This window comes from Podarcis liolepis (genome assembly GCF_965112155.1).
Source record: "Podarcis liolepis genome assembly, chromosome: 13".
In the NCBI taxonomy this organism is placed as follows: Eukaryota; Metazoa; Chordata; class Lepidosauria; order Squamata; family Lacertidae; genus Podarcis; species Podarcis liolepis.
In genome coordinates this window covers 56,719,800-56,726,628 of record NC_139573.1, presented here as the reverse complement: position 1 = coordinate 56,726,628, position 6,829 = coordinate 56,719,800, and the positions used below count along the sequence as shown (strand labels likewise).

At 50.3% G+C, this 6,829-nt stretch overlaps 1 protein-coding gene across 2 annotated transcripts in view; it reads left to right on the top strand.

The window, feature by feature from the left end:
* Positions 1 to 2,919: 2,919 nt before the first annotated feature.
* The window catches only part of VWC2 (von Willebrand factor C domain containing 2), a 29,574-nt gene continuing 25,664 nt past the window's right edge, over positions 2,920 to 6,829 (top strand). Inside the window, exon 1 of one of the 2 annotated variants that reach the window (XM_083473396.1) lies at positions 2,920 to 3,056. The gene's annotated coding sequence lies outside the window, so the exon portion shown is untranslated. Of the gene's footprint in view, positions 3,057 to 4,313; positions 4,435 to 6,829 lie in introns of those variants that run through there. The other variant, XM_083473397.1, reaches the window with a different exon arrangement.

The following is a 6,829-nucleotide window of genomic DNA, read 5'->3' as shown; positions in this document are numbered from 1 at the left end:
CTTGTCTTAGGCAGATCAAGTTTAAATTTATTCACTCTCACCCAGTCCATAACAGATTGCAGACACGCATTCAGGGACCCTCTCCGCAGGGGCATACAAAGTGGGGGGGGGTGGGGGGCCGTCCCGGGTGGCACTCTGGGTTTCCCCCCCTCACAAGATGGCCCCTGCCTCCCTTCAGCTGTAGAGTGGCTGAGGGCATGCGCAGTCAGCACACAGCATCTGTACAGGCTGCTGCACGTGCCGTCCATACGGACCACCTCGTGCACGGTGACCGTACGGGCTGCCGCCCATGCACACTCTGAATGGGATGCCGCTTGCGCGGCAGCCTGTACGGTCGCTGTGCAAGTGGCAGCCCATACGGAGGGTGCATGCATGGGAGCCCGTATGGTCGTCGCATGTGCACACTCCGTATGGGATGCCACCCATGCACAGTCCATACGGGATGCCACACATGCGCACTCTGTATGGGGATGCCGCATGTGTGGCAGCCCGTATGGTCGCCGTGTGTGCGCACTCTGTACGGGATGGCGCACATGCACAGTCCGTACGGACATTGCGCATGCGTCACCAGGCGGCTCGCCCCACCTCTCGGCGTCCTGCCCCGGGTGCTGGAGAGGGTTCCTCCGCCACTGCCTCTCCCAGAATCTATGAAAATGAGAAACAGAGTTGGGTGTCATCAGTATATTATGACACAATACCACAGACAACTGCCTCCCCAGTGGTTTTGTGTAGATGTTAGACAGCACAGGGAGAAACACCCAACTTACCATTCAAAAAGAGCCAAGCCCCATATGAGGTCAAACCATGAATATAGGCTCCAGTGTATAGCACTGCCTTGCTCCACCCCCAACCCAGGAAAGAGAAAGAGGTGGGTAAAGGGATTTCAAGGGAATTGACAAGTGTAGGTTGTGATCAATGGGATATCAGTGAGAAAACGAGGCCTGAGATCAGGCTGAAATATTACCAGATAATCAGCTTCATGCAAGAGACTGGAATTATCCAGCCACCATCTGCTAAAACATCTTGCTAAGTAAATAAATATGAAACTGATTTGCAAGTGCCCAAGATGGGACCACTCGAAGGTGACTTCTTCAACAAGGGTGCATTACCGCTCTGTTTACTTCTTCCATGACCCCCAGCTAGTTATTTAATGGGAGAGGCCCCCCTGCAGCCCCCGTATCAACATCCTTGAAATTTCAGTGCTCTTGACATCTCTAAATGCATCAACATTTTAACAATCACAAGTTAAAATCACATGAACATCTGCCTTCACAAATCCCAAACTTCAAAACTAAGCTTCTCAAGATTTACCAAATTATTATCAGTCAATAAGGCTATCAATACAAAGTTTCACATACCAATGAATTCAACTTATACATTCTGAAAATGTTTCAGGGTTTCTTTATTATACTGGATTTTTGTGATTTTTTTTTTTTAATTGGGTTTTATAAACAAGAATGTTATACTAACAAGTATACCAAGTTTTCTCATGTCATTTGTATATCACCAAAATAGCACAATAAATTTGGAAAAATATCTACAACATGTTTCCTTATTAGTGGCCAATGTATATGGTCTTGGCTTATGAATTGGTTTAAACAATTAGGAAGAAGAAAAGAAAAGAAAAGAAAGAGGGAAGGGGTGAGTGGGGCTGGGTTGGGGGGTTATGCTTCTGTTATTCTCTGTGTGTGTGTGAGGGGTTGTGTCAGCATTACTTGTATGGGTTCTCTTACTACTCACTTTCCACTGGAGACTGGAAATGATTTTCTTTTTCGTCAAGTTCCTCTCAAGCTTTATATGCTCCTTGAGGAGCATAAAGTTTTTTTGGTTTTTCATGTGGGGTTTTTTATTCAGAAGTGCTGACCAGTTGACCTCTTTGGGCTTTTATGGGATCGGCTTTGGCTGATGGGTCTTAATGACCCCTTGGCGAGTTAAGGACTTCCCCTGCATGCAGAGACAGGCGAAGGAGACCCAGAGCGGGTCCAGTGGTCAAGAAGGCAGTTTTCTGCATGTGGGGGCAAGATGGGGCTCGTCCACCTGGGAAGAAGGGAAACTCTGATCCTAAGTCTCTGCTGGCTTCCAGGATCTCTTCAGGAGAAGAAAAGGCTCCACAAATCTGGAGTAGAGTCCGTAAGGCAGCTGGGTGGCACCTTGTGCACCTCCTTCTGTCAGCTCCTGTGGCCAAGCTGGTGCCAAACGTCTTTCCTTTGGACCAGCTCAGCGAGGTTGTCACCTGGCAGCCCAGGACCTCCTGCCCAGGCTGGTGCCCCAGGAAGGGCACTTGGGTGCGGCAAAGATTGGCTTTGCATCACCCCTGGAGGCACACTCCATTGTCTCTTGAGACGGACGGATGCCATCAAGCAACCGATATTAGCAACACTGTAGGCTTGTAATAGATCTTTTAATATACAAGGAGTCTTTTGTTTCTATTAATGTGGAATGGTTTTCAAATTCTTGGTTCCCCTCCTTTCCCTTGTGCCTTTGGAGCTGCTCTGCCCCCTTCCTGGAGCCGCAGAAACAAGCAGGGGGCAAATGAAGGGAGAGCCAGAGGCATCCTGCGCGTCGTCGCGCTGTCTCTTCGTCCTGCGGGGCGCGAGGGAGCCGGAGCTGCTGCCCGGGAGCCCGGCTGGGCGCGCCCCGCCGGAAGAGCCGCCCCGGGGATCCCGACGGGGCCCTTCCCCAGGCGGGCGGGCGGGCGGGCGGGGAGCCGAGCGGGGGCTTCGCCTCAGGCGCCCTCGCGACCCGCTCGCCGCTCCGCCGTCTCCCTCAGCGGCTCACTTCGGCGCCCTCGGCCGCGGCTCGCCTTGCGCCACACCGGCGCCCCCGCCCCGCCCGCGTCAGCCGCTCGCTCGCCGCGCGTCTGAGGCGGAGGCAGCAGCGCCAAGGACGCGGCGGAGGGAGCGGCCGGAGCCGGGCGAGCGAGGAGCCCGCGGCCGGGCGGAGGAGAGGCCAGGGCGGCGGCGGCGGAGCAGCCCAGGATGGCGGGCAGCCCCCAGGAGAGCCGCCGCTGACGGGAAGCCGAGGGCAGCTGCTGGGCTCGGGCTATGCGCGCAAAGGTAACCGGCGGGCGGGCGAGGGGCGGGCGGGGGGTCCTTCTCCGCCGCCTCGCGAAGGGGAACTTTTGCCTGTTTGGGGAGCAGGGAAGTTGCGGGTCGTGGGTCGCGGCGTCGGCAGCGCCGACCAGCCTCTGCAGCCCAGAGCCCCGCGGCGCCTTTCCCGGCAGCGCCACGGAGCCGCCGGGCTCTTGCGGCAGCCGCCTCCCGCCCGGGCTGGGTCCCTGCAGCTGCAGCCCCGCCGGGTCCCCGTCCCCGTCCCCCGTCCGTCCCCCCCGGCGCCCTTCGGCCGCTCTCCCCGCCCAGCCTCCCTCCCTCCCGGGCTCGTTCCCGACACGCCACCTGGAATGGGCTCGAAGATGGAGCTGCGACCCGCATTTGGTTTCCCCGGGAGGAGCGGGGTTGTCTTCCAAGAAGGCCATGACAGTCTGGCCGCCTGTCCGTGTGTTTCTCTTGCAAGCCATCGCCTTTAGAGCACATATTTCCCCCCAAAGAATCTTGGGAACTGTAGTTTACCCTTCAAAGAGCTGCCCCCCAACCGGCCCCTGTGCGGCCCCCGAGAGGGCTCTCCCCCCCCCGTGTGCAGCCTCCCTGAACCCGGAGGTGTTCTCTTCATTTTATTCTTGTCACTCTTTTGTCATTTTCTTTGGGACTTCTTGAAACATGAAATGTTCCTTACAGTCTTCATTCTCCTGACAATCCCCGGGGGATCATTTCTCATTCTCAGGGAGCCCATTACTCTGGGGCTGCATTCGCATCATACATGTTACACCTGCCTGCCCCAAATCCTGGGAATTGTAGTGTACCCCTCACAGAGCTACAATTCCCAGCACTCTTCACAAACTACAGTTAAGGCGTATATGCAGTCTTTATTTCTGGTTGTTGTTTTTAATGTATTGGAATGTTTTACCTTGTTTTTCAACTCAGAGGTTTTAGCAGTTCCCAAGTGTCTGAACCCTGAACTTTCGAAACATGAAAAGTGCGCTACAGTCTTCATACTCCTTACCAACCTGGGGTATTATTTCTCAGATAGGGAAACTGAGGCTGAAGGTGAGTTGAGGTGTAAGATGCTCACCAAATTAAAGGCAGGAGACAACAGCAGTGCTAGAATTAGAAGTGGGTTGGGAGCTGTGCTGTTTTTCTAGGAAGAGAGGCAGGAGCGTCTCCCTCGTTCTCTTACAAAAATGCCCTGGTTGGGAGAGCGATCTCCATGGTCTACAGTTGCACATACTGGTTTTTTGCCATTCTTTAAGGGGCCTTTTGCACATTTTGATCACCAGAAGTGAATGTGAAAAGATGGAGCAGACCCTTCATAACGGTGTCTGTTTCCAAGCATCTGAACAGACGACGTAGGAGAGCTCAGCACAGTCTAGTCTTTAAGGTATGCAAATGTAACTGACTTGTTCAAGTGAACTTGAATGTAAAGGTAAAGGGACCCCTGACTGTTAAGTCCAGCCGTGAACGACTCTGGGGTTGTGTGCTCATCTCACTCTATAGGCCGAGGGAGCCGGCATTTGTCCGCAGACAGCTTCCGGGTCCTGTGGCCAGCATGACTAAGCCACTTCTGGCAAACCAGAGCAGCGCATGGAAACACCGTTTACCTTCCCGCCAGAGTGGTACCTATTTATCTTCTTGCACTTTGACGTACTTTCAAACTGCTAGTTTGGCAGGAGCAGGGACCAAGCAACGGGAGCTCACCCTGTCGCGGGGATTCGAACTGCCGACCTTCTGATCGGCAAGTTCTAGGCTCTGTGGTTTAACCCACAGCACCTCTGGCATCTCTTGAACTTGAACTAAGGAGTCTCAAATCCAGCACTATCCATTACACCACGGTGGTTCTTCATTTTATTTTTCATTCCTTTCCTTCTTCTCAACATCTGCGGATAGGGATATATGAGTTTGCATTCTCCGCAAGATCATTTTAGTCCTTGGACTTAATGATCTTGCAGGCCCTCCCCACAGTCATCTATGAGGCACCTAGTAAACATTCCTCCCCACTCCATCCTTTACAATTGCTTCTGCATTCCTGATGTTGGGCGGGGGTTGATGAACAAAAAGCAGTATACAAACCCGGACAAAAATAAAACAAAGTTCTGAGCACTGTCATTTTCACATTTTATACTCTCTTAAATCGTAGCACTATAATGATTACAGGAATAAAATAGAACTTGCCTCTGCTGCCCTGATGTGAATTTACTTGAATTATAAGCATTTTCTTGTAGAAAAGGATAATATGTTTAAAAATAATAAAATGAGCTTCTGTAGCCAGGTATACTCTGTTTGTGTCTGCATATATGAGAATGAAGCGATGCTGTAGCAAGTGGCATCAGCCCTGGTGGGCCCTTGCATGCCCATGGGGACTCAGCTGCTGACACGAAACCTTTCTGCTGTGAGCTTGGAAGGTGAGATCAGGTGTATTTACGTTTAAAAATAGAGGAGCTGAGTGGAAATGGTGGGAGTATTAATTCATAACCAATCTTTAACCAATTGATTGATTGATTTATAGATAGGAACATACAGTCATACCTCGTGTTGCGTTAGGTTCATGTTGCGTCTTTTCAGCTTGCAAACGCGGCAAACCTGGAAGTGTATACATCTGGGTTTTGCCACACGCGCAGAAGCGTTTTGCGCACTTTGCACATGCGCAGAAGCACTCTATCGCGCTCCGCGCTTGTGTAGAAGCACCACCTTAGTTGCAGACTTTTTGGGGTGCAAACGGCACCCCGGAACGGATTGTGTCTGCAACTAGAAGTACCACTGTATGAATCAAGCTAAAGACCCCTCTAGTCCAACGTCCTGTTCTCCTAGTGATCAACCCTGGGCCTGTGGAAAGCCTATATTGTAATTTTACCTTGCAAAATGCCCTTAGATCTACAGATGAAGGGTGGTATACAGATTTAACAAATAATAATGGGGGTACATGGGGGACCTGAATGCAAGAGTGCTCTTCCCTCTGGTGATTCCCATCTGCTGGTACTCAGAGACATAAGAAAACAAAGCCATGTGACAAGGAGCCACCAGTTGCTTTTTCCTCCTCCATGAATTTGCCTGATCCTCTTTTAAAGCCGTACAAGTTGGTGGCCCCCACTATATTTTGTGGGAGCAAGTTCAGTTGTTTTACTATCAGTTGTGTGAAGAAGTATTTTCTTTTCATTGGCAAGCAACAGAAGAGGTTGCATGTTTTACATGCTAATTAATGTGGAGGGTAATTGATGACACATCTAGATTCACCTTTCTTTAATCCAGGGAATTTATTATTCGAGACTGCTGTTTCTAACTTATTTTAAATTATACACCACAGTTCTCTAATGAGAAGCATTCTGTATATGAGAAAGAAAAGTTAGGAAATTTTGTTGGACAGATTTCACATGGAGTTTGGTTTTAGTTTGTTGAACTTAGCTTGTTGGACTGTGAGATTTTTCTCTTTGTAGGCTTTTTTCGTGTGTGTGTGTTTGTGTGTGTGTGTGTGTGTAGGCTTTTTCCCATAAACCTAGGTTATAATTTTATTCCCTGGTATGCAACTCTTCTACCCAGACTGAATGAAAAATTAGTGAAAATGCTGGCACATGAAGTCAGAATATGGAAATATTTTGACAGATGCTTGTTATGTAGTCTGTTGTGATTTGAGGAGGTTCATTTCCTTCCATGGACATCCAGTTTAAACAAAGCCATCTGTGAAGTTTGTTCCCTCTTCAGAGTGTAAAAAAGAAAGAAAGATGGTTTAAGGCTATGCAAAGCTTATCTTATCTGGAGCTCTTCGTTGTACTAAAATACAG